The sequence below is a fragment of the Haliaeetus albicilla genome, chromosome 3, assembly GCF_947461875.1.
Source record: "Haliaeetus albicilla chromosome 3, bHalAlb1.1, whole genome shotgun sequence".
Taxonomy (NCBI): Eukaryota; Metazoa; Chordata; class Aves; order Accipitriformes; family Accipitridae; genus Haliaeetus; species Haliaeetus albicilla.
The window spans coordinates 41158382-41185278 of NC_091485.1; the positions used below are offsets into that span (position 1 = coordinate 41158382).

Here is a 26897-nt window from a genome sequence, read left to right on the forward strand (position 1 = left end):
CAGACAAGTTCGCAGTTTTACAACTCGAGTCCCTGTCACTGCAGGAAAGTGCCATAGTGCTGGCTATTTTGTTATTTCAGAATCTCTCTTTCATCCACACAGTTGGTGAAAAATTTCTGAAACCATAATCTCATACTTATATATAACAAGCATATATCAGATATCTCACTATTTTTGAGAAAAGGTAAATAAAAATCTGGCTTAGTCCTACCCTGTTTAACTTCTGACACTTGTTAAAGACTTAAACGATGTTTCTTACCCTTCACTCCCATTTCCTAAGGCACTAGCGTAAAAAGGGGCTGACAGCTGGTGTGAGTGTATAGCAGGAGCTATGGGACCATTGAGGGACTCCGTTATGTTTAGTTCCTCCATGTGAGACACCTCCCAGGCGCATTAGGAAACCAACTGGCAGGAGGGCCAAACCCAAGAGACAACTCAAGCTTCAGGGGTACTTCACTTGTTTGTCAAGGATTCAGAGACTGCCATAAAATAACATATATCATCAGAATCCAGCCAAGTCAGTGCAAAAATTTAAATTATACACTTTATTATGGATAACAGGACTCTGTCTGCTCCTTAAAGGAGCATCACAAGAGTTTCTCAAGGACCACCCCATAAGGCGATGAAAGGAAAAACACAGCGTTAAGCTCCTCAGGTGGTCAAAAGCTTCTGTATCAGAATAAGATGCTTTCAACTCCTTTTTCTAAAGCCTAAAGAATGGTCGAACCTTTTTAGGTTACATTTACAAGTACATTTTGTGGTAAAATTTTAATCTACTAAAATATAAATGTGCATAAAAGAAAGACAATTAAGCTTCATCTGCAAAAAAAATTAAAGCTGCCAATATAAAGTGCACACATGAAAAATTAAGCCTATAAAAATATATAATGAAAGACATCTGGCACAAATGTCAGCCTTCGCACGCTTGTTTTGTCAGCTGTCAAATCATGGTAATATACGATGGTAAAAGGCACACTGACAGCAACATTCCTGGTATTTTAAAGAATAATCATAAAATACATGCAGCTATATGAAAATATCTGCATTGCTACCAAAGTAACTGAACAGGGCTGGTGGTCTTTAGAAAAATATTAATGCTTAATGCTTCTGACTCTCAAATGGAAGTCTGTGCAGGACAGATCCCAGATTATTTCTTTCCCAGGTAACTTTTTGGAAAAGGTTTGTGTGGAGTTCTGAGCAATTACACATGCAATCCTTTATAGAGTTACTGTAGGTAAATACTGCTCCTATGTGACAAATGACATAGGTCAAGAAATGCTATTCATTATATACTTACCTTTGTCAATAAAAAAGGTCTTTTAAAAATATATGTAATAGGGAAAAAAAATCTTCCCAATAATTCCCTCCTTGATTTAATCTCAAAAATGGAATAATCTTGGTATGTTTTACTGATTTAAAAAGCCAATGTTTTTCCTTCATGTAAAACACAAGTTCCAGATACATTTTGTACTTGTGCATATAAAACACTAAAAACCAAAAAACCTCAGGATGTGGTCGCATTATTGTCCTCCTATGGTCCACCCAGACCAACAACAAGGAGTTAGAAAGAAAATGAAAACATTATATTGATACAGCTTTTGAATTTAATACATTTCTTTATAAAATTATGATTGAGCAGTAATACCATGGGACAAAAGAAAATTGTCTGAGATGGTGCTACATACCTGAAGATTTTATATAACATTATACTCATCTCCTGGAAACCAAGGGAGCAGTAGTAATAAGAGTTAGTCATAAAGACTGCAACCTAGTTTCCTGTTAAATATATAATCATGCTGCAACAAAAACACATTACTTTTAAATAACCATTCCTTAAAAAGCATGCCTGAATTTTTTTCTGCTGTAGTCAGGAAGCTAAATCAGGCTTGCATTTATTCACATATCAGGCACACCGTGCCATTTTACTTTTAATGCTGAGGAAGGTGAATGAAGGAAGTTTTCACTAGAAAGTAAATTTATTTACAGTTTGATTGGGGATTTTTTTTTCCTTTGCAAAGTTAATTTCTGCCTTGATGTTATGAAGTAGAAAAGTTTTAGCCTTTCTTACACTGACTCTGCAGTAAGAAAGGGAGGGAAGACAGGTGAGACAAAAGGGATGAAACTAAGACTCCTGGCTAGCAGACACACTGCAGCAGGCTCTGGACTTGGTGAGTCCTGGTGGGAGCTGGCAAGTAATAGGCTTTTCTGGGGAAAACCCAGTACAAAAAGGTTTATTAGGTGTCATTTTGCAAGTTAAACTGAAGCAAAGCCATCCAACCACTGAATTTATGAATTAATGAAGCCTAGGCTAAAGCTGGCTTGCAATCATGCTGAAGAACCTCTGTTCAGGGCAAATAAGAAGATACTGCATCTTCCAGTTTTCCTGAAGTACAGCTGGCCTCACCAGGGGCATCAGACCTGACCAAGGGCATCTTCTACCTCACAGAAATGTCTGATGAACACAAAGCTGGCCAGTAAAAGATTGAGTTTGTGACACTTGTGTATACCATGTTACCATTCAGAGAACTTTTTCCTCAACCTTTTTATTGAGTAATACTTAAAATAGACTAACTACATAAATCTTGCTGCTTTCACTCGTCCAAATAGGAACTAAGCACATAAGAAAAAGTTCTCATAGTGGTTTATGTCTACAATCACTCATGCTAAAAGATATATATACGTACATATACACTTATATATATCTACCTCACTCTTTTCAGTAAGTTTTTGTTATCACTAAGACTATTAAAAGGAAGCTTTCCACATGAGCAGTAGCTCAGTGAAGTATCACTGCCATTTCAAATGCTTTCTGTATAATATCAAATACTGCCAAGATACTTAATCAGATTGATTATCTGAGGCTGAAACAAACAACTTGCAGCATTGACAGCCAAAATCATTATGTTAGTCGTGGGGAAGGACAAATGAAGGCCTGCACTGCCCCACTGCCAGACAATACTGTATCTTTTCTTTCTGCCTCTACCTTGAAAATCAACAGAGATTTATAATGGATGTTAAGACATGGCATTATTGCTAGCCCATAGATGAAAAAATAAGGCTACAATTATCAGCAATAACTTTACTTTCGTACAATGAAAGGATCCATAATTTGTATATTCAACCTAAATTTCTCAGGGTACATATGTAAAGCTTTTCACTCTTTTCTTTAAAGAAAGGGAGCTCTAAATTTTAATTACCCATATATCTCAGAAGATTATATTAATACTGTACATGACTTCTATCAATAGATTTTGAAGCACGTTAAGACAATGTCTTGATATAACATATCTTCTGATTTTTAATATAGAAGTCTTAAACCTCACAATTCCTCTGCATCAAAAGGTGTTTCAATCTCCAGCCGACAAGCAGAAAGAGCAAGGCACATGGAAATTTAGTTTGACAAACACACCAGCACCTCTGCACTTGACCAGCTTTGTGCCCTCAGCCATCCATTTTGCTCTTCCATAATGATTTTCTGATGCCAAATCAGGGTTGTCAACAGGTAAGGTCCTTCTTTCACTAACAGGATGGCAATCATCTACCTGACCACGTAGTTTCTTGCAACCTGTAGAAGCACAGTGTCTTTGGAGGAGAGGAAGGAAACAGCAAACACACACACTACCCCACAAACGCACATAAACATGTTTTGTCTCAGTCATGACCACATGAGTTTCGTTTCCTTTAGAAACCAGACTAAAAATGAGGAGGGTAGGGAAGATGCATAAATATACAGCCATCAGATTAATTTATTCTCACAACTTTTTATCTCTCTCCTACTCACTTCCTCAGTAATTTTTGGTCAGCCTTCCCTGTTACATTGTACCAATCATCAAAGAGAAGCTTGGGAAACATTTTGGCATCCACATAATTCTTGTAAAAACAGCGGGAAGTATAATCCTCTCAAAACAAGGATCCTAGGGAACTAGGGAAGCAGTATTTTGGCTTTTTACCAACCATTTTACAGCAAAGGTAATTAGTAAGTTACACACCATTGTAAGCAACACCCGCACAAATCCAGCTTCCCTCACCACTTGCTCTCTCTTCTAATGATGCCAAGATCGTGACAGGCTTACTTAGCATGGTTATTGTTTCCCATTTCAATCCCTTATACTTAATTAAGTTTCAGCTCTAGATGATCTATCTTAAACAGCCAAACAAATCAGAAATACTCCAACCCCATTACTTCACTTCCCCCCCCCCGCCCCCCACTATAGCAACAATGTGTCGGAAACAGTTCAGGAGGATTTTGTTTGTGTTGAATGGCTGAGATTTGGCAAGGGTGTGTGATAAGCTACTTTTGAAATAAATTACACAGACTAACACACATTTCAGCAAGAGTAAGTATCCAGATCCTGATCAGTCTTTCAATATCAAGACAGCATTCTGTATATCAGGAGCAAAAGTCTGTGGCAGAAGTCATAAAAAAAAAAAAAACACAAAAAGATGACTAATCAGTTGCATTTCATGCATATTAGGTACAGTCTTCCATCATCTGACAAACTGGAAGAGCTGCCTCTTTGTCCCTTGTACAAAAACCTATTGTCTTTTTGGATCAAAAAGTATCAGACATTTGCAACTGCTTTTAAAGTTTTATATAATACATAATTACACATGTGTGTGCACATATACACACCCCACCCCCAGAATTCCAAGACTTCCATTCAAATGCAGAAAGAAGAGCTAAAAAGATTGTGACAGTGATCAGCATCTCAATACTCCTTTCAAGAACCAACAGGAAATGATAACTAATGAAAAATTCCAAATATTATTAATACAGGAAAATATGTCCAGCTTTGACAACCAACACAGTCATGGAATAAACACTTCCATCTTCAGTAGCTGCTAAAACAAACACTCTTTTACAGGCTTTGACAGAGAACAGAATTCATTTCCCCTTTACAGCTGCACTGCTTCAAAGTCAGTTAAACATCAATGTGACAGCCTTACTTGCGAGAGCTTAGACATTTACTATATTATCTTAGCCGGACATGAGCAGAAAGCAGAGACTGTGAAGGCAGAGAAGTAGGGGGGGAGAGAGGGAAATCAAGATTGTTTTTCTTAAACACCTTATGAAGTGTTCGTCTTAGTTGTTGCCAGAGAGTTATTTTTCTTGTTCATTTATTCTGTATTTAAAAGACCCAGCTAATATAAACATAGCACAGGTCTGAAGGGAAAAAGTTCACTAGGATAGAACTTATTTACACAGATACTACTCAGCTACCAACTTCTCACTCTGCAATACAGTGTGCTTCTACAAATGAAACTCAAGTTGACTGAGCTATTATCCATGCTTACAAATTCTTATTTGCAACTAGCCATCATCCTATTCATTTTCTCATTAATATGTAGAAGACACACAGTTTAGTTTCTTACCCTAATTTCTGCCACCGACTTTCCTGTACCACCCCTACCTCACAAGACCGTCGTGAAGCCTAATATATATTAATTTCACACAGAGCAACAAGCACGATAAGTACTTAATAGTAAGCAGGAAGGACTATTGGCCAGATGTCAAACTGACCCTAACAATGTGTACAGGCCACTAAATTGAGTATCTTGAACAAAAAAAAGACACCAGATAACTGTAGCAGACATTTGCAAAAAGCAGTCAAGAGTATTTCCCGAGATTCTGTAGAAACCTGGCTGTTCACATGATGATGGCACTGCTTACTTCCAGATGTTTAATTGCATTAAAGTAAAAATACATCAGTCCATGTTCTTACTACTAGTTTCCCATGAAAGCAGTTGTCGCCATTGGGGGGAAGTGACATGATCACAAAGAGAAGATGTCTTACGAATTACCTATCAAAATACAACCCAAACTACTAGCGGAAGATTTGCCAAGTAACTAGTCCCTTTCATGGTGAAAGATCCCTCAAAACCATGACTCAGAAAAAAAACCCCTACAATACTGAAGAAGTTTTCCATTAGGACTTCGAACATTTATTACTTCTCTATGCATGCTATAAGCAAGCTTGAAAAAAATTTGTATCTCTTGCTTTATTCTTAGTGGTATTTTGTACATAAATACAGAAGAGGAAGACTTATCTGAAATACAGCCTAAACTACCAATCTACTATTAAAAAGAATAGAGACAAAACAGTAGCTAATAAAAGCAAAATGTTGTCACACAAAACTTTCTGTGTAAATTATGTTATTAAGTGCTATTCTTTCTTTCTTGAGTCCCAGCTTTGGGCCAAGTTGAAATTCTAGAGAAAGCCTGATGACTTGTGGCCACACAACTCAGCAAAACATGGAAGTTTATATTCAGGAAATCTCCAGATCTCAACTAATAAGAGTTTGAACCACCTTTCACCTTCTGAAGGGTTACCTCAGGGTTAAGGGAAAGATAAATCAAGATGCACTTCATCGACCAATAATAAAATCACTCTTCTGCACACTTAACAGCAGCCCTGATCTAAAGATTTCTAACTATTTCACAATAATATTTTGTATTTGAGTTTTCTGTCTGGAAGTTGTCTGTGTGAACTCCCATACTCCCCTAATACAGCTGGAGTCAGAAGACACTTCAGTTTGTATTTCCCCTCTAGGAAGAAGAAGAAGAGAAGCAAATCAAGCACTCCCTAGTCAAGCTTTTTTACCTGTGCATCTTGAATCCATCCTCTTTCCAAATAGCTCAAATGAATGACCTTCAGGGCATGCTGCAGAAGCTGGCCAGTCAGCCAGACTCTGGGGATGAGCTAGCCTGCAACTCTGCCTACCATGGGGAGATGGTGTGTTTTGTTTAAGCATTTACTTGTTAAAATCCTAGGGTATGGAGGGTTGGGGAGGCTTTTTGGTGCTGTGCTGCTGTACCCTCCTTACTTCAGCACCACTATTTTTAGTAACCAACAAATGGGTAGCTGTAGGACCTCTCCTATCACCAGAAAGCTATCCAGCTTGAAGTGGCAAAGCAGCCCAACTCGTGCATGCAAGCGATTCTTCAGATAGAGGCTTGCGAGCCCGGCCCTGCTTGCTTCTGCTGCAACTAGCACTTCATTGTATGCACTTTAATGCAGCAGACAGAGGAAGGGCTTTTTTGTCTTTGTAAACAAACCTTTGATGGAAGTATTGTAAAATAAATCTGCATATTTTTTATTTTTATAATCCTTAGTGCAGTATGGTATTTACATCTCTGTCAGCTCCTAGAAAGCACAGAAAAACTTTCACATCCTAAAAAAATTTCCCTCCCCTACACATGTACAAAACTGTTGACTATGTTGTTTTACCCAGTATTTCCTCCCAAAATCACAAGTCCTCAGACCTGGTCAAGACTTGTATTTCCATAGCTACTACCAACTTCAAAAACGTGCCACAACATGTTGATATACAAATCAAAAATTGATTACAAGTTGATATACATGGAACTGTACAAGAAGAAATATACTTGTGTTCTTAAAAAGAACAAAAAATTCTCAGAAGCAATGGTAAGTAAATTCTGTTAAACATGCAATTCAAACGATGTATAGCCACAGTTATTCAAATCAGAAATAAATCTTAGGTGAAATACAGGCACGTGGTACATGACAGACTGGCAATGGAAAGTTCTGCAGGACAGGCTACTCTCAGAGCAGCTCTAGAGCTGAGCCCATGACTCATTTCAAAATTGATGTCAAAAAGTCTTGCGAAATTTCTCAGTATGTACACTGCACAGCTTGTGTCCATTCAATACTCCTGAAGAGACACTAAGTGCCGTTAAAATGATGTATTAGGCTAAGCTTTGCATTATATTAATTTATACCCTATGACATCACAAACTATAGATGTTTAAAAATTCAATTTAATTTGTAAGACAGAGAAATATCTAACCTGCTAAAATATGACTAGGTATGTTATATGGCTTTTAAAAGTGAACTGCAGCTGAAAAAATTATAACAGCAATATGCATAGAATATCCAACATAGAGTGAAAAGTAAAATGTTGGAGTGAACTCATTCCTAACTGAAATCCTGCCTTTACCCTCCCAAATTCAACTTACTAATTAACTGCCAAATACTCCCTTAATGCATGACACAGCATAAAACATTTGAGTACTTGTATTTCAATACTTTGCAAATTAATTTTAAAGGTTTCGGCAGGATAAACATTACATGCATGAACTTGCAAAATATTCAAGCTGCTTCTTTGTCTACTTATAAAAAGCAGAACCTCTTCCTTAAGTTCCACAGTCACATGAATGTCATTTAATAATCAATTTTATTATTGGAAAAGAAGACTCTTCTTGTTGGGGTACAAAACATTTATGCAAATAAACACAGAAGAAAAACTACTCCATGCGTAAATAACACTGAAGACAAAACAAATACTAAAACCCTAACCCCATCCCCCCCTCAGGTAAAGACAACGTTTTCCCTTTATCCCTCAATTATATCAATCTCCAATTATACAGCTGATGGTAAGTAAAAGAAGAAAAAAAAAAATTTACAACTTTCAACCTCAAGATAGATCTGAAAAATAAGCCCCATTCATATAATCCCTTAGTCATCAGGTGACAATCCTAATTTAAAACAACAAATTCTCCCATGTGGCTCCATTATAAGGTGATAGCTAGCACCTCTAGTAATTTAAAGACATCCCATTTTCCTTGAGGTTAACCAGACAGCAAATCAAATAATCCCACAGAGGATTCAGAGCAGGCTTGACCCATTACTGAAGTGTTAAATTAGAATTTCAAAGAGTAACTCCATAGTCACCCTTCACAGAGATAATTTTTAATTCTTCCTCTGTAAAATGTGAAGTCAATACTCGATGTTTTATCTCATGACATAAGCAGACAAAAATACTGCTAACTCAAAACAATCTAGGTTGATTCTTGTTTAATAAAATAGCAAAAGACCATTGCTTCTACGTTTTAATAGGCAGGTTCTCTCTAGTGTTTTTTACAATTTCAGTATTAACTCACAACATAGGTAGATAGAAGCAGGCATTTTATGTACATTTGAGGAAATTAAATACTTGAATATATTTTTATTTATTTTCCCTACACAATCCACAAACATCAATGAATCTGAATTCTGTATACAGAGAAAATAATGAGGGTTGACCCCATTTTACAGCTAATAAAGTGAGGGACTTGTGGCTCAAGTGACTTGTTTAGTACACGTCTGGCAAATCTGGCACTGACTGGCTCTCTAGCACAAGGACTAGCTCCATCTCTGTCGTTACCCACATAAGATCATTCCTGTGGGCATAATTATAGGGGAATTTCCATCACATGCAGGGGCAAACATTGTAAGTCCCCAAATTCTACAAATGGTTCCTGCCACCTTATCTAAATTATTGTTGATTAGAAAAAAAAAGTTGTCCAAGGTAACTATATGTTCAATTTTTGTAGCTGACCCTCAGCCAGCCTGAATAAGTCATTTTAACTGCCTGTTCAACACAACACAAGAACAGCAGAAGCTTGGCATAATAAAAGCCACAGACCCCATCACTGGCATCGCGTAAGAATGGCTGATATTACCCAGTACCCTGAACAAAGCAACAAGACAGAACTAAAAACTGATAATACAATCAGTACAAATTACAACATAGAAAAAAAACATGCACACACAGAAAAACCCCATTCAATTATTAAAATACTAAATTAAAAAATTCTCATGTTGCAGGTATGCACTCTCACAGAAAACCACGTTGCATTAATTTATTCTGCTCCTCAAGACATTGTCTGTGTAAGAAAATACCAGTTCCCTTTTACTGACTTCCTTCTCTGCCAGTGGTAAGCAAAATCAGTCAAAACCAGTAAAATACAGTGTTGTCTTTACATTCAGCTAATGCAAGTGAGAAATATTTTCAATTAGCAGAAAAAGGTTTGACCCAATATTGGATTTTATATTTTTCATCTTTCCTGTATTGCTAGTTAGCTCAACCTTTCTGCAAGAAACCCTCCTGTTTCCCTTCTCAGAATCTCATCTCTCTAAAAAAGTCCCTCCTCCCCCGAGGAAATTCTAAGGGCAGGCTCACCATTTTCCTTTCTCAGTTTCTGCAATACAACTTGAGTAAAAATTATTTACACTAGTGTAACAGAACAGAGTACAGCTCATTATGAAAAAGTTACCACTATGCTTGTACAACGGTATTTCCGCAAAATCAGAACATTAAGAACAGTCCCCAAATCATGTCAACAGCAAGAAAAGTTATGGCATATGGCCTTCCCACCATAGCACAAAATACTCACTACTGGTTTTAAATTTTTAAGGGTTTATTTCTACCTTTGCCAGACATGTTACATACAGTTCACATTTTAACTTCTCATTTGCTATGAGAGATCTAAATATGTCTCATTTTGATCTTTTCAGGTTGTCAAGAATTCATCAGTTTTACATGGTAAAATACTTCACACTGACCTTATCAAAGGATTTTGAAAGAAGATGGCATATGCATGTGAAACTTTTAATTTGTATTATATCTTTGTAGTCAAATGCATCCATCTAACTATGGACAATGATACCTCTGATACAAGGAACAGAGCTATGCCTATAATGGATTTTTCATTTCTGCCACTGGACAGGAAAAAAAATAACATATTTTAAAACTGTTTCAAGTTGTGCAAATACTCAATTCACCAGGAAAAATGCCCTTGTTTCAGATAGCTAACTTCATGTCAAAGTAGGGTAAGCTATCTCAAAGCATTAAGAGCATCCACGAGGGGATTTAATTGCTAAATATATCTGTGAAAGTATACCTTAGCTTCCTTTGCAGTACCTTGGCTGAGAAGACAACCTTACAGGTAGCAGATAAATAAATTAAATCCATAAAAGTGGGCAAATGAAGAAACTACTGTCCTTTACCGTAGGGCGCACACAACAGATAGGACACTCACCGCTGACGTAGGAAATTCAGTTCTCTGACAAAGCATTTACACACCAATAAAAAGCAGAGCTGTTTGAGGCAGCAAAGCTCCACTCAAAAACATTCAGCAGCCCAGAGACGGCAGCAATCTCCTGAGAGGCAGGAGACCCAAATGCAAACCTCTGCTCTGAATCAGGAGCATTGCAATTCCCTCCTCCATCTTGTTGCACACCCGCGTCCCAGTGTTCAGAAGGAGGCGGCGTGCGGCAATCTGCCCTCCTGCCTCTACCCTCTGCGGCAACCCAAAACGGGCATACCCCCCCTTTCCATGAGTGCCGGTGCCCCTGTGGGTACAGGAAAGGTCTCCCCAGCCCTTGCAGTCATCCCAGGTGAAGTGGGTGACCTTGGGAGCTGCTCTCTGCCACAGCTGTAAAACACTGGCAACCTGCCGGTCCCCAGCCCGGTGCAATTGTGAGAGGCAGGGCCACCCTGCAGCCAGGAGCAGCAGGGTAAACTGCAGCTCTTGGGGAGCAAGACCAGACGCCAGCAAGCAGGCGAGCCATCCGACCAGTCACCAGCTGTCCCTCCACCTGCGGCGCAGGCTGTGCCACTGAAACCGTGGCCAGCGAGAGCCCTCACCTCACACCCCCGCAGCCGCTTCCCGCTCAGAGCCGCACCCCGTAGCCAGGCTGTTTCCCCACGGCTTATTGACCACCAAGTCTTCCTGCGAATCTAGCCTCAAAAATCCAAAACTTTTAATTGCAGAATTTCCTAAGTAAGCCACTATAGCATTTCTGACTAGTAGGGAATTTTCCCCCTTCCTCAACAAAGCTACCTACGAAATTCAAGCCAACTCATTAATAGCTTCAAGCTAGCCAAAAGTACATTTTCAGTAATTCCCCCCCAAAATACACACATACCCAAATACGTCCAAGTCATATTAGAGCGTCTCACAACCGTGGATCAAGCTGTCCTGACCCAAAACACTGCTCCTCCTATGTTGCTGCCTGGGAGCTTTGACTGATGGCAAAGGTGGAAGACAATGGACTATCCCAAAGCTTTATCAGATTGTATCAGAAGACCACAACACACAAAAAACTTCTCCCAGAAGCTGGGGGTGGAAGGAAATAGCTCAGAAATGGAGTGATGAAGCAAATAAGATGAAGACTAAGTAGGAGGCAGCTTCGATAACTGCTGTTACTGGAATCAAGTTCACCATCAGCAGGCCGTTACTTTTTTTTTTCCTTTTAAGAAGTGCCCACAGTACCTAAAAACAGGACCAGAGCACCATATGCATGGTTCCATGTTGATATTCAAAAATAAATACATACTACTGTGAATCTGATGTGCTATACACACACTACATTAGACACTAACCAACAAAAGCAGAAAATTAAAAGAACAATATCATTTTAACCTTTTAGGTTGTAGCACATAGCCTGTGGTGTACAGTAGCGGTGGTAGCGTGATTGGGGTGTGATAGCAGTAGAACAGCATGTGATATATTTCACTGTTGATCAAGAGTCTAGAACTTGGATAATGACAAAAGAGCAAGCTTATGAGGAAGGAAAGACTAAAATCACAGTTAGGGACAAGGAACCATTTTAAACATCAGTAGTCATACGTCAAGCTTCATGTACCATCAGCTGCACATAAACCCTATTCCACTGCAGGATACATTCTGGAAGTTACATACTGTAACTCCAGACAGAAAAAGTTTTACATGAGTCTGTTCAGCAGGACTGAGCAATAAAAACACAGTTAACCAGGATTTGTGAAGAGAAGCCAAGCAAAAAACCACAACTGAAAACTGAAAGGCCATAAAAATTAGCCCAAGTGAAATTTCATATGTGTTGGCCACCTACTTTTAGAGTAATGTAGATGTTTTAATCCCATTTTAAAATACTACTAAACTGTGGCACCACACAGTAGAGTTTCAAGCTTACAACCTGAACAAAGAAACGTCAGAGACATCTCACTCTTTTGTAGCAGTAAAGCAGATACCTAGAGATTGAAGGACAAAGGAATCCAATGCAAAAAGGGATCTTCAGTTCCATGTGTTACTTTTAAGGATGATGATTCAAAGTTTAAGTGAGAATATCCAAAAATAAGCAAAAGAAAAACGTGCTGAAAAAACATGAATGGAAACATTTTAACTCCCTCTGACACTACTACAGTTTCCCTCAAGGATGAACTGATTTGCAATACCTACCATAAAACTAACTCCCTTCTCAATTCTAATTTTAAATATTGCTAGATTGCCTATTGCTGTCATTTTGAAAGATACAGAGTTTGGTGTATACAGAACACTGTAGTGTATTGAACTGTGATTACTGAAGGAATAAAAGTACTAATAATGAAAAAAGGGAACAATCTGGACAATAGAACAGAGCATATTCTTCATTTATCATGGTCACAGTTGTAAACAGAGTTTTACCAAAGCATTTACACACTAACAAATATTGTGTACATAGGAGCATCAGTACCCCTTTTTGCTTGTGGTGAGATGACTAGAGGAGGATTTTGTAAAACATTTTGAATAGACAGAGCCCTTCTCAACGATACTGTAATATTTCTAAATAATTTTAATTATACTTAACTTCTTAACATCTGTAATTTATCTAAGACCTTTAATCCGAATTTTTCAACATCCAAAGTTTGTTTTAAAAAGGAAACCTGTAATTTCTTGCCAGTCCAGCTAATATAAAGGTAAATTAATCAGATGGAAACACACTGTGCCACACTTTATATTAATCAGCTGCAAATTCGCTTACTATTCTAGTCACATAAGTCTTCTGAGCCTAACATCCCAGCATTGTGACATTATAAAAATTCACCCACTTTAATGTAGAGAAATATCCATGAACCTGAAATTATTGTACTATAATGCTGTCAAATAAACAGACTACTGGAATTCAATTTCCAGAAAGCCAAGGCAAAAAATCTACTGGCCTTAATCTGAAATACCAGTGTCATTTTCAAGCCCTGTATTTAATTAATACTATTTACTGTCAAGAGCCAAGCCAGGTAAATATTTCACTCTTCCCAATTCAGGGGCTAAAGGCAGGCCCAGAGGAAAATCTGCCCAAGTAAATGCATCTCATCTTCTTTGATGGTGCAAGTGCTCAGTTGTCCTGTTCTTGACCCCTCTAGAATTCCCAGGCTCCAATACTGGTGGTACAATGTCATCAATCTATATTTAAAATACATATTGATTTTCCATGGATGATAATGACAGCTATTTCTTCTGCAAATGCATATATACTATACCTTTGCCCATATAAAAAGGTTCCTATCAAGGTAAGAAGTGAAAAAGTCTTAGCAAAGCCCATTACTAAGTCAAAACCAATATTTAAGAAATGAATAAAATCAAGTTAGCAATCTCATTTCCTAAATATTTTTTATGTCACTGAAACTGAAATGTTAAAAATAACTTCCAGGATATAGCTACATTAAAAAAGGCAAGCTTCAATCAATTGAATGACAGTGTTTTCAACAGTCCTGGATATATCTGAAGCTCGGTTCCATCAATTTGGTAAAAAGTTCACTGACAGAGCACTCCATTTAGATCCATTCACAGTAATTAATGAGTTTTACATATTTAAGAATGGTTTACTCCAGATTTATAATGAATTTGAACATTGTGGCCTCAAAACTATGAAAGTACTCTAAAACTGCTTTCATTATTAAAAAATCTAGTTCTGCTAGTTGCAAGCATGATGAGATTTCTCTCTACAATACTCTCAACTTTCATCAACTTTAAAGGCAATATATTACATTTGTGTAAATTTCAGCTTTTCCACGAAATAAAACCCAAACATTTCCATAAGCTCCCATTTCCAATTCTAGGGAGAAAAAAAAAAGTATCTGTGGGGTGCAATTGTATAAATCTTAATAGATGCTCATTTCTCAATACCTCTGTTCTCATTGTACCACCCACACAGAACTTCACTCTCAGATTAGGAGTATCATTTTAACACTGATTGCATTAAATTCACTATAATCAAGCATCCGCTTTTACAGGCATCTTTACAGGCAATTCACATTAACTAATGTCGCTACTGAACAGGAGTGACTGAAAACAGAAAAATCTGATCATACTTCATGCAAAACACAACTCCCCAGTTTCGAGGTATAGGAATGTGAACACATTCCCTTTATTTATCACAAACCAATTCAATGTAGATTAAATATCCCTCAGAGATCCCTCCACAAATGAGAAAACCCGATTCAGTAAAGACTATCCATACCTGTGATTGATACCTACATTTTATTTCAGGTATTTCAGAAACACAGCTCCTGTGGGAATTAAGGTGCTCTGAACTGGCTCCAGAGCTCTAGGTAGGCACCATCCCAGCCTGGCTTTGCATGCTGATAGAAATGAGCTCTCTCTTATTCAGATTTGATACTTGGAACCTACTGCGGATTCCTCACTTGCATCCTTAAACTAATACTGAAGGCTCTTAAAACTCATTTCAATGCAAGGCACTCCATTTTCAGTATTGCGCTTTATTTTCTGACAGCATTCCCTTTACACACACATGAATTAGGAGGACAGTCAAAAATGAGACATCTGTCAGAATTTTCTTTATCTACTCCTGCTGTAAACAACAATAAGGAGTACTATAACTCAGAACAGACACACAATATTTTCTATCACACTTGACACTAACTACAACACAAACACCAATGAAATCACTACAAAGTTAGATTGAAACAGACTCTCCAGATCAAGAGTGACAGAAAACAGGTTTCTCTAATCTACGTTCTTTTTTTGCTGAGAAATGTTCCTTGCAAAGTAAACCATTTCATGCAAAAAAAGAAAGAGGAAAGAAAAAAAATGTTTTCTGACTGAAAACTTTTAGACTAGAAACTAAAGTTAGTCTTTTTATCTGTTTGGGTTTTTTTCTTTAAACGAAAGTCTAAACTTCTCACCATCTTTAATTGCATGACTTTTTGGTAGCATGCAGCAGCTACTTCCCACCACCCCAACTACCAGTGTTCCAAGGGAGCAGCCACAAATTCTGTCATCTACATTATTTCTTATCAGTTCACACACACATGTTCTAAAGCCATTTAACCAGTCCAAGATTCACACTCTTCTCCATTATATCATATAAAAGTAGACCCAGTAAGTATTAAGCAGTAGTTTCACTTTCAAAAAAAACTTAATACAATGGTAGACAGGCTGAACGCACATAATTTCAGTCACAGTGGTGGTAGTCTTACAACACACAGTCAAACCCAACATCTATTCCACAAGCAACTCCAGCCAAAAGCCGAGGCTGAACTACCGCATGAACTATGGTATGAACACATGGATAACTACCCCCTTTAGAGCAAAAGGATATTTTGCGTGGAGAACTACCTCTCTACCTCATCCTTGCCCTCTAAATCCTTTCATGACACCTATTTTTTACAGTGGTTTCTTCCTCACTGTCATCACCATTGACTTCATATACAAATATTTATCTCCTATTTGTTCTTATTAAAGGTTTTTAACTTTTGAAACACAGCAACTATGTTTTAGTCAATATCTATAAAGGTACCAGATTACTTTCTGGCACAGTAACAACCAAATTTATAATTTTGGTGCAGAATGTAGCAACACTAAGCAAGAGAGAGGGGCTTTTTTCACCACATATATTAATCAGGAAAAAAAGCACAATTATATGCAAATTGCTTTTTATTTTAATATTTACCTTTTTCAGTCTTTACCTAATGCATTCCTTTTTTAATGGAAAACTACAATTGAGACAACTGAAAACAAACATACTATCAACTTGGCAACAAAATTTCATGTTCTCTTTGGAGAATTTTGGCAGTGACATTTTTCTCTTTCTTCACTACATATACCCAACTCATTATGAGTCCTATTCACTAGAAAAAAAAAATTAGACTCTATTTCCTTTTTTTTTAAAACACTTTGATTAAATGATCACAAAAGCAGCTTATTATTGAGAAGACCTGCACATGCACATTATGATCATTATGCAGCCCAGATAAGTAGTGTAAATAAATAATAAGTAATATAGTGTAAGTAATAAGTGTAAATAAGTAATAACATCTATGTGGCTGAGCATTTTCAAGTTAATATAATACATAAACAAACTATTAACCAGTATTATAAACTTCATTGAACGCAGTGAACTACAAAGTGTTTTATCAGAATAGCCGAGGGAAAAGGCAGGGAAAAAAAACAAGCACTGGAAAGCTTCTTAATCTGTTTTCATTCACTGATGCTAGAAAATTCAGTAAGTTTAAAGAAAATCATTGTTAGTTTGCAAAAATTGCTCAACATAATTAACAAAAGAGGAAATGATACTTGATGTGGACATACATAATTTTACCCATAAACAGTTGGCATTTTATAAATAGTTATCCCCCAAACAACTGAAAACCTTTTCAGCAAGCTCATTTCCCACCTCTTTATTTGGTGTGCAAGCCTCAAAAATACATATTTCTGACCTTAATAAGTCACTCTACATGTTAAAAGACAACATTTATTCATGAGTACCCTGAAAAGGTTCTCACATAAAATTACAAATATGCATTTGAGAAAGATTTATACCAAGTGAGTACATTGATATATTAAACGCACCTAAAATAAAACCACAGCATTTATATTCTACTTTCTTTCACTGCACTACTAAACTATTATTAGTCTGCATCTAAACAATCTGCAGGGGTCCCTTTTTCTAGTTCTCAGCAGTATTATCCCTTCTTGTGAGCAGAGTTAAACAGGCACAGCACTGCTTGATGGAGTCATCAGACAGTAATTCTTGAGCAACAAGCAGTTTAAGTCATCAGTGTCATTATACCGATTTCAACCCTCAATTTAAGTAATTTATTAGTGCAGATAGTTGGATGGAAAGGCTTGTATTATTTCATACTCAACCTTTGCCGTAAGACAGACCATAATCAGCACATTTGAAAAATGTCAATTCCTTAGTTACAGTATAAAATATCAAACAAACTTAATGTGAAAGAACATGATATGTTGATCTCTTCAGCCTGTCTCAGCAGAGAGTCCCATTCCTGGTCCTGGCACTAAAGCAAGGTCCCTGCTTCCATAACCAGCCTGGGCATTATTTTTGAAAGTGTCTAAAATGCTTGTATTTCAACTCACTGAATAATACCATACATTACTTAGGATCAAGGCTTGTTCTGCTGTATTCACACAATCAACTTAAGACATCTCACATCAAATTCCCCAGTGAAGAAGATAAAACTGTAACACAATCCAATTAAATGCAATAGGATATAGACAACTCACCAAGGCTCAGCAAGGCAGGCAACGATTTCTAGGGACTGTGCGTGCAGAGGGCCTCACTACTCAGATACATCTCAAGCACGCTAGGAACAAAATTGAGAGAAAAATATTAGTCTTTTTCTGGAGACAGGCATAGAAAAATAAAAATACAATGCTTCGCACATGGCAGTTTTAAGCATAACACAATGAGGGAAACAAAGTTTGCTGAGCACTATCTGCTTTTCCAGACATAACTACAACCCCCTTCCAGTTGCACAATCACTCCAGGCACACAACTTCCTCTCTACCTGCTGCCTACTGCAAATTCACAGTGATAGCAACTAAGATGTTTACATTAACCTACACAGTACACAGCCTTTATTTTCACAAAAGAATCTGTGGGAACTCTCTGTGAAAGTGGTTGGTTCCTTTTTTGGTTGACTGCTCGGCTGGTTGACTTTATAACACGTTAGTTTCAAATCTCTAAAAAGGAGAAACTGGTGTTCTTATAAAATGTCTTTCAACCATTTTTAAAAGTTGTACATACAGAAGCACGTTTCTTCTCTGAATCTCCATTTACAATACTCCTGACCCGACTGACAAGTATCAGTGGACAAATAAACAGAAAGCTCTTAATTAGTATAGAGCTTAAGAGCCCAGTAGAGCAGAGGACATACATTGCACAGCAATACACATTCCTTCAGGGAAGAGGAGAATGCCACTAGCCACATAAATATTGTGCCTGCCATTTCTGTCTGTAAGTCAAACAGTACTTTATGTCAAATGTATCCAAGCAAGCTACCAGAGTTTTCTGCCTTCTTATTCTGACAAACAGAAAGGCAGAACATAAAGAAAATGAAAGATACACTATAAGATTCATCAACAGAAAAAAAAAGCACACTAATTATGCATCAAGAGAAATGGAATTTAGAAACAACTTCATTCTTTCTGTCATTTCTGCCATCTCACATAAACCTTTTTCAAACAAACTCTGCTTAAGTTCTTTCAGTCACAGGCAGGATACCACTACAGTAACAGGCTATTCAGGGGTGCCACTAACAAAGAAGTATTCTTCTACAAAATATACACACAGAAGATATGACTACATTATTTCCTCAGGAATGCCCAAAAAGCTTACAAGCTCTACAGATCACAAACATGGGGCTTCAAGTGGGTCCTCCTGGACAGAAAACATCATCTTGTCTTAGAATAAAATTTTAAGTAAAACACTACTAGATCTTTCGGTGATTTGGTGAGACTCCCAGTGCTTGTTAGACACACCTGCAGTTCAGAGAGACCCACCAAAGGGAAGCCACTGTCTCACCAGCCCGTGGTGGGGAGACCTTTCCCACAGAGGAGCACTAATGACAAGAGTGCCTGTGCAGATAGAAGCATTTCCCACTCATCTCCTGTCTTTCAGCTGCTGCATGCCAGTGAATGACTACTACCACTTTGTTTCTTGCCAACTAGCATGGCTGCTCACTGGTATTTTCCTACTGCCAATTTATTTTGGGGTCCCACCTCCTGATCCACATGCCCTCCAGTACTGCAGCTCAGAGTCCACACAGGAGTAACGTGGCTCCTGACCATTACGCTGGGGCCCACGGAGCGCCACATGGCAACAATGGAAATGACAAGCTGCTCATTTTCATTTGTTCTATTCATAGAACATTTAATAATAACACTGTCTGAAAACAAAGACAATACATTGTAGTTTCACAGTAGAAGAACTACCTTCAAAATACTACTGAGACCTTTCTTTCCAAATAAAACTCTTGAATTATACAGCAACTAGTCACAAGCTTACGTACCTGAAGAGATGTATAATCTGGTATATTCCAGATTTATTCCTACAACTAAACTGGACTGTCAATGAAGAAAAGTGATGAATGTGAAGTGATGGACAATGAAATTACCTATTAGTCCTTTGCCTTCCCTTCTCAAGCCCTTTCTGAGGCTTGAAATAAAGGAAAGCCAACTCTGCAGCAACAGGCAATGCTAGTACCCATGCAAATTCCCACCCATCCCCACAAGAATCAGGAGGTTCTTGGGATGCCCCTCAAAACTCAAGAGAAACCACTCTTGCATACAAGCCAGCTTTCACAGTAGCATAACACTGTTAATGGTGGTGCTCAAAGGCCTGTAGGTAGGCCTCACACAAAGGCCTACATGAAGAACAGGTCTCTGCCTCAAACGGTACACAAATTATCAGCATTAGCTACGATATAGAAATGGAATAACACCATAGCCACCAGCCTCCACACTTGCCATTTTCCAACACCATCATTCAATCCTCCATCCCACAAAGAGTAAAAGAACACTTTCTAAAGCTCAAATGATAACTAAAAGCAACTGATATGGCCCAGAAGAGCACGCCATCCTCTGACTTCAGAGTGGCTTACGTCTTTATTTTCCATTCACGCACAGTCATTTCTTTTCCAGTGCAAAGGGACACCTGTATTCCAGATACCCAAGATGCGTTACCTCCTCGCCCCATAAAAACTCTAAGTTGTGAACAAAATACACAATATCAACTCTACAAACTACAGTTCAGCTAGAAGGGAGTGAATGACTACCACTTTCAGACATACTTGGAAGAAATTATCATCTACAGTGTGCAAGCTTAGCGAAAGTATTTTTTCATCTACATACGGTCTTCAGGTTCCCTCATTCTTATACCAACAAGAAAACGTGCCACAAGTGATCTCACCATTGTGCAGTTAACGCTAATTTCACACAGAACTGTAGCACAAAAATAGTTTGAGGCTTCATTAAAAATTCAGTATCTTTGTATCAAAGTAAGCCATGATTCTTAAAAACAACAGCAAAACAAGCAAACATATGTTTGCAATGCAAACGGCAACACAAATTGGCAAGCAATTAAAAAAAAAAGCTTTAAACTATGTACATTAGAGCTACATTTTGTAGCCAGTAAATTATCAATAGGTTGACTTTTTCTTTTAAGATAAAAGCAGCAAGTATTCTGGCCACATTGAAACAAAATAGTATATTCCTAGCTGTAAATTTTTATTTTGGAAAAAATATGAAGATTTAGACTTGAAGAAGAGCTTTTCTCCTTGAGAATATAATTGAAATCTGTTAAAATAAAAGATGTATTTAACTGTATACACTCATAATCTTCCTCCACAAAGAATCTATTATAGGAAATTCATAGAACAGGAGGAGGGCATTGCTGAAATCTCTGGAGACCAAGGCACAAATTTGTGTAAGGATAGCAAGTGAAATTAGTTGACAATAATTGCATTTATTTCTGGAAATAACATAAGTGGTTGGTCAGCAAGTCCTGACGTTAATTTTGAAATAGTAAAGAATAATAACTGAAGAGCTATCTTGTGAACTCACAGCATGGTGAAAGAAGTATGAAGTAATCTCCACTGTAGACCAGGTAACATCTGAACTCTCCCTTCCACAAGTATTAAAACATATGACCTTGGGTTTTGGCTTGGTTTTTTGTTTTGTTTTTTTTTTAATTTGATTCCGTCACACAGGCATATGATGAATTTGTAAGTTCATAAAAATACCTGTAATAAAAGTGTCAGTATATACTATCAAATTTATTCATAGGCAGACTTTCCTCCATCCTCATAAAGTTTTCTTTTTAAATGCAATTTAGTACCTCCTACATAATCTGTGAGGTACAAACAGGTGACATACTGCATTGTTTTTAATTGAAGTGATTTTCTTCAAAATCCACGGGCAAGGCTCATTAGAGATCAATACTGACAGCAATGAAAAACTAAATCTGCTCACACACAGATGAATTACAACACGGGCAGAGTAAGAGTAAAATTCCATAGTAATTCTGACCTAACAAGTAAAATGTTATTTCACTTTCCATGCCCATTCTTCAATCCCAGACCTTTCCACTGAGGCAGTCAATAAAGCAGCCAATTGTGATATGCCCACTATAAATCCTACCAAAGAGCAACAATATGTCTTACATAGCTCACTAAAAAAAAAAGCATCAAAATAGCAACTCTCAGTCATCACTACATCAGATGTACGTTCTCACTATGTCCCAGGATCCCGCCCCCCCCCCCAGAAGCTCATGGGATCCATACAGCTTAAGATTTATGGATAAATCAACACATTCAGTAAATATTTTAATTAATTTGTCACCTATACTCTCTGCCCTTTCATTAATAGATTAGTGGTTTCCATACAATGTGGACTATTTTAGCAAAATACAAGTTATTCTTTCCAAACAGCAAGTAACTTCTTGAAGTTTAAAAACAAACAGAAAAATGTAATTAGACTTTACAGATGGCATTGCATCTTAGCTGCAAAAAGCAAATGCACATTACAAAGAGGCTTCTGAATATCTAAGTAATGGGAGCACACTCACAGAAAGAGTGAGATTTACTATCAGTTATAACTGCTAAAATGAGAGCAAAGCAAGAATAATATCTGCCAGTAACTGTATTAATGGGAGATTGTCATGGAAGTCATTTAAGGAAATGCAAGACTTGGAATGGTATAATGATGCAGCTGCAGAAGAAAAAATGTGTGTATTGTTAATATGTTGTTGTATAGCTTTAGACATTTAAATTAATGAACTAATTTCAAACTTCAAAAATGCCGAGCACCCCAGTGACCATACGCTTTCCATAGGAATTGTGCCTATTTTATTTCCATAAAACTCTTAAGCAAAATTTCCATTAGTCTTTAACTTGAATAACATGCAATTTCCATAGAACAAGATTGAAAAATCATAAACAGTAACAAAACGCAATGCAGTAAATCCACCACATTCAAAATCTATTTCTCAAACTATTCATCAACTCAAAATAATTGTATAAAATCAGCAGAAGTATTCCAAATGGTCAGGAGAGGAAATGTTGGTCTAGGTAATAGGTAAATGCAAGACTGAATAAAAGAAAACTAATTTCTTCCACTTGTTTTTTTCATCATGTAAATACTATTTCTGAATACTCACAACACAGACAATATAGCATTGTTTTTAAACCCTGTTTAAAAAAAATCCCTGGTTTGCTTTTTTTGTTTGTTTTAATTCTGTATCCTAAATTGATTAAACTATACAAGCTGTCATTTTTCACATCACATTTCTACTTGGTATGTTTTGTAAAAGGCTAAGCTACTGAATCATTAAAAATAGGGAGTGTTTGCATAATGTAAATACTGCTGACAAACTACTAACTGTAGAACTGGTAAGATGCCTTAGTAATACGTAACCACTGATGTAATATTACAAATTATTCTTACTACTGAAAGTTGCCATTTCACCAATACGTATGCCTGTTCAAAATGTTATTCGAGCACAGAGCAGGAATCCTGGCAACTGTATTTATTCCCTGAAATCTTAAAATATTATCAAAATATTATCTATAATAAATATGTGAAATATATGTTATCTAAGCTCGATTATCCTGATGGGTAAAAGCCAAAGAATACTTCTGTAAGGTTTAAATTCCCAAGAGAAGAAGAGCTCAGATCCCGCCTGCAAGCACACAATGGAATCACAGCTGACGATGCACATCTTTTTCTGGATGTCTCCATATGCTCAGGAGGGTTTCCCCCCCCCCTCCCTCCCCACATCTCCCTCTCCACCTCCCTTGCTCCCAGCGTTACATTGAAGAATTTGTCATTATCTGCTGCCAGGAGTACGAGAATGTTTTAACAACTAACAAAAATAAAGTAGTGCAGTGAACTTCACCTCATTTAAAAATAAAAAGAAGGGATCCTGCCAGAGTAGCCATCTGTAACTAAAATAACTAATAGTAGAGAATGGGTAGATGAATGGATGCTGTAATATAGCTTCTACAAAGTAAATATAAATGTTACTGTGTTCTTAGTTTAAAATGTTGTGTCACACAGAAGAGTATATGCTGTAACAACACACCTAACCTCTGACCTCCAAAGCCAAACACAGAAATAAATGAATACTGAGCATTTTAATGTCTATAAGAATACTGAAGAAACATGTGGAGTTTGTTAAATACTTTATACCTACCTGCATACAAACCGCATTGTTTGGAGAGGCCAACCATGGCAAACATATCAAAAAAGAACATGGCAAGAACAGTTTTAGTTTAGTGTCCATTTTCTTCAACGCACAGTCTATTTGCACTCGGCAGACAAAGAGAGTTACATTTACACTTGAATTTGGTACCGGCTTTAGTTTGGCTTTTTCTTTCAAATGAACCAACAGCATCCTCAAAGCTTAGACCTCACAAGCCTCTGCAATTCTGATGTCAGGTGCTAGAGAAACTCCAGCTGAGCAAGAAGCCCAGATTTTGCCAATGAGACAGTGACAGCAGCAACAAAGGCAAGAAGCAGAAGACAGTGGGCATTGTAACAGCAGCTGGCTCCCTCACTGACTTTGTTCTTCCTGCTGCAAAACCTGGGCTCCCTGCAGATGGGCTAGCTCTTACTGGGGATTTTTTTGAGGACTGAGGGAAAAAGTTGGGAATGTCAACAATACAGACTGCTTACATGCCTCTTTCAACAGACCCTTTCAGCCTTATAATAAGTAAACTACATCCTAAATGATAATAAAACCAGAAATATTATTCTTAAATAATCAATTTTTACTTCAGAGCTTCAGTTTAATGCAATACACTGCAATATATGTAAATCCCTAGTATTTTCTAATTTTTCCACCAGAAATAATCTTTATTTTCTCTCTCAAATAACATAGTTCCAGTTTACAAACTTAAATTCAACGGTCTTATTCCAAAAGCATCATTCTTGATAGCAATAAAGTATTCCTTCCTCAAATGTCTCAAGTTTCAAATTTAGCCCTGACACCACCAGGACACACAACAAGGAACACAAGGAGATTTTCACTTTTAGTAAAGAAGTGCCTTCAGACATTGCAGAGATACTGATGAAGCACATCATACATGGATCCTGTCCCCAGTAAAGACCACGAGCCTGAGAAAATACAAAGCTGAGAAATCTTCAGGTTTTATGTGAAATAACACAGTACGGTGGCTGAAAAAAATGCAATGACTACATCACCTTTGTCAGGCATTTACTGCATAATGCTCACCAAAACAATACAAACATATGAAAAATTACATGATTCTTCAAGTATTTGCATGATGTCAACCTTTCTTCTTAAAGTTGTTCTCAATATTTCTGAAGGTTGAGACCATGACAAAGTACTTTCAAGACCACAGATGACCAAGACTGGCTATGAAGATTAAGCTTATCACAGCACTTCTCACAAACTTGACGATTAACCATTTGGGGGCAATTTACATCTTTCTTTATCTCATGTGGCACAGAAGAGCTGACTTCTATGTTCCAGTCCCCAAGTAGCTGTACCACAAATGCCAAAATAAGGGACACAAATGCATGAGGGTCCATACATGCCTGCATGCACGTCTGTACATGCAAATATGCACAAGCCTGGTATATCCTATTTGTGACACTGACGTAAACAAGCAAATGTCCTGAAAAATATGTAGGAGGCGCAGTACGTACACCGACTGCGATAAAACAACCGGTTTCCATTCACAGTGGTCTTAAGCTGCATGTAAGCAAACAAGAGCCCTGCTTTGGGGAATAATAGTTTCGGTATGACATTAACAACAGTGTGAAACATTGTCATTTCTCTGAGAGCATCCAACACAGCGGACCAGCAGCTCCCTCCCTTTCGGCGCTCGCAGAGGATTCCCCCATGAGAGGAGCCCACCAGGTGGCCCAACGCCGCTATCGGGTTGTAAAGAGCCAGGAAATTAACTGGCTAGAGTTGATTTTATAGTTCAGTACATAAAAACCCAAAGGGATAAAAACCAAATGACTGCCTTCAGCCACAATGGCAGCAAACTAAGAACAAAACAAAACAAAAAAAGCTTTAAGTAAAAAGACTGCCAGTCTTAAACTGCTTACTTATTTACAGCAGCAATAGATCTGTAACTGCCATAGCCAGACACTATATGCTTAGCTCAAACTATACTTAAATACCATAAAAATATTACACCTCTTCAGTTCTAAAGCCTATTCACCTGCTTCCTACTACTCTGAAAGGAAAAAAAAACGAGATACAAAACCAATTTGATTCTTACTGAACAAGCAGGCTGCCCTCCTTTCGCAAGAAGACTCTTTCCTGGTTAAATTACAAGTGCATTTAGACAGCGGGCTCCCGCATACGCACACTTCAGACAGAAGTACAGAGGCTAACACGAACGAAGATTCGGATACCATTATTTCCCGGTGACTACCAGCAACCTTCCTGCCTTCCCCCCCCCAGCCTTTTCTAGCCAGGCTCTCGGGCAGGTTTCCTGCAGACAAACTACACGGCCTGAATGCCCCGCTCTGGAAGGAGAAGCATGTGATTCCCGGGCTGGGGGGAAACGCTCAGGCCCAGGCGGAGGCGAAGGAGCGAGGGGCAGCGAGGGAGAGGGGACGGGGCTCCAGTTACGCCTCGCCCCGCAGCCTCCGACGAGCGCGGCGGCCCCGCGGTCCCCGCGGAGGCGGCGGCGCCCACGCCGCCCCCCGCGGAGGCGGGGAGGGGTTGCGCACTCGCCCTCCGCGGAGGCGGCGGGCATCTCCCCGCCCCTCCCCCGCTCCCTGCGCGCGTGGGGGGGGGGAGCCCGCTCCCGGCAGGGGCGGCCGCGGAGCTGCCCGCCTGCAGCCGCCGCCGCCGCCTTGCGCGCAGCCCCGCGGCCGGGAAGCGGGAGCGAGCGCCGACGCCCGCCCCGCCAGCGGCACCCGCCCAGGGACCCCGGCCCCGCGCCCAGCCGGCTGCCATCCCCTCCTCCTCCTCCTCCTGCCGCCGCTCCCCGCCCCGCGCACACACACGCAGACACACGGCACTGCGGCGGCCGGGCCCCCACCCCTCCCCGGGCCGCGGGGAGGCGGCGGC

At 38.5% G+C, this 26897-nt stretch overlaps 1 protein-coding gene across 6 annotated transcripts in view; it reads right to left on the bottom strand.

Annotated features, from left to right (window-relative positions):
- The window catches only part of NCOA2 (nuclear receptor coactivator 2), a 198918-nt gene that overhangs the window by 170687 nt on the left and 1334 nt on the right, over nt 1-26897 (bottom strand). For 4 of the 6 annotated variants that reach the window (XM_069779502.1, XM_069779506.1, XM_069779500.1 and 1 more), the window contains exon 2: nt 18068-18147. The exons of the other annotated variants lie outside the window; for them this stretch is intronic. The gene's annotated coding sequence lies outside the window, so the exon portion shown is untranslated. The remainder of the gene's footprint in view (nt 1-18067; nt 18148-26897) is intronic. 6 annotated transcript variants of the gene reach the window in all.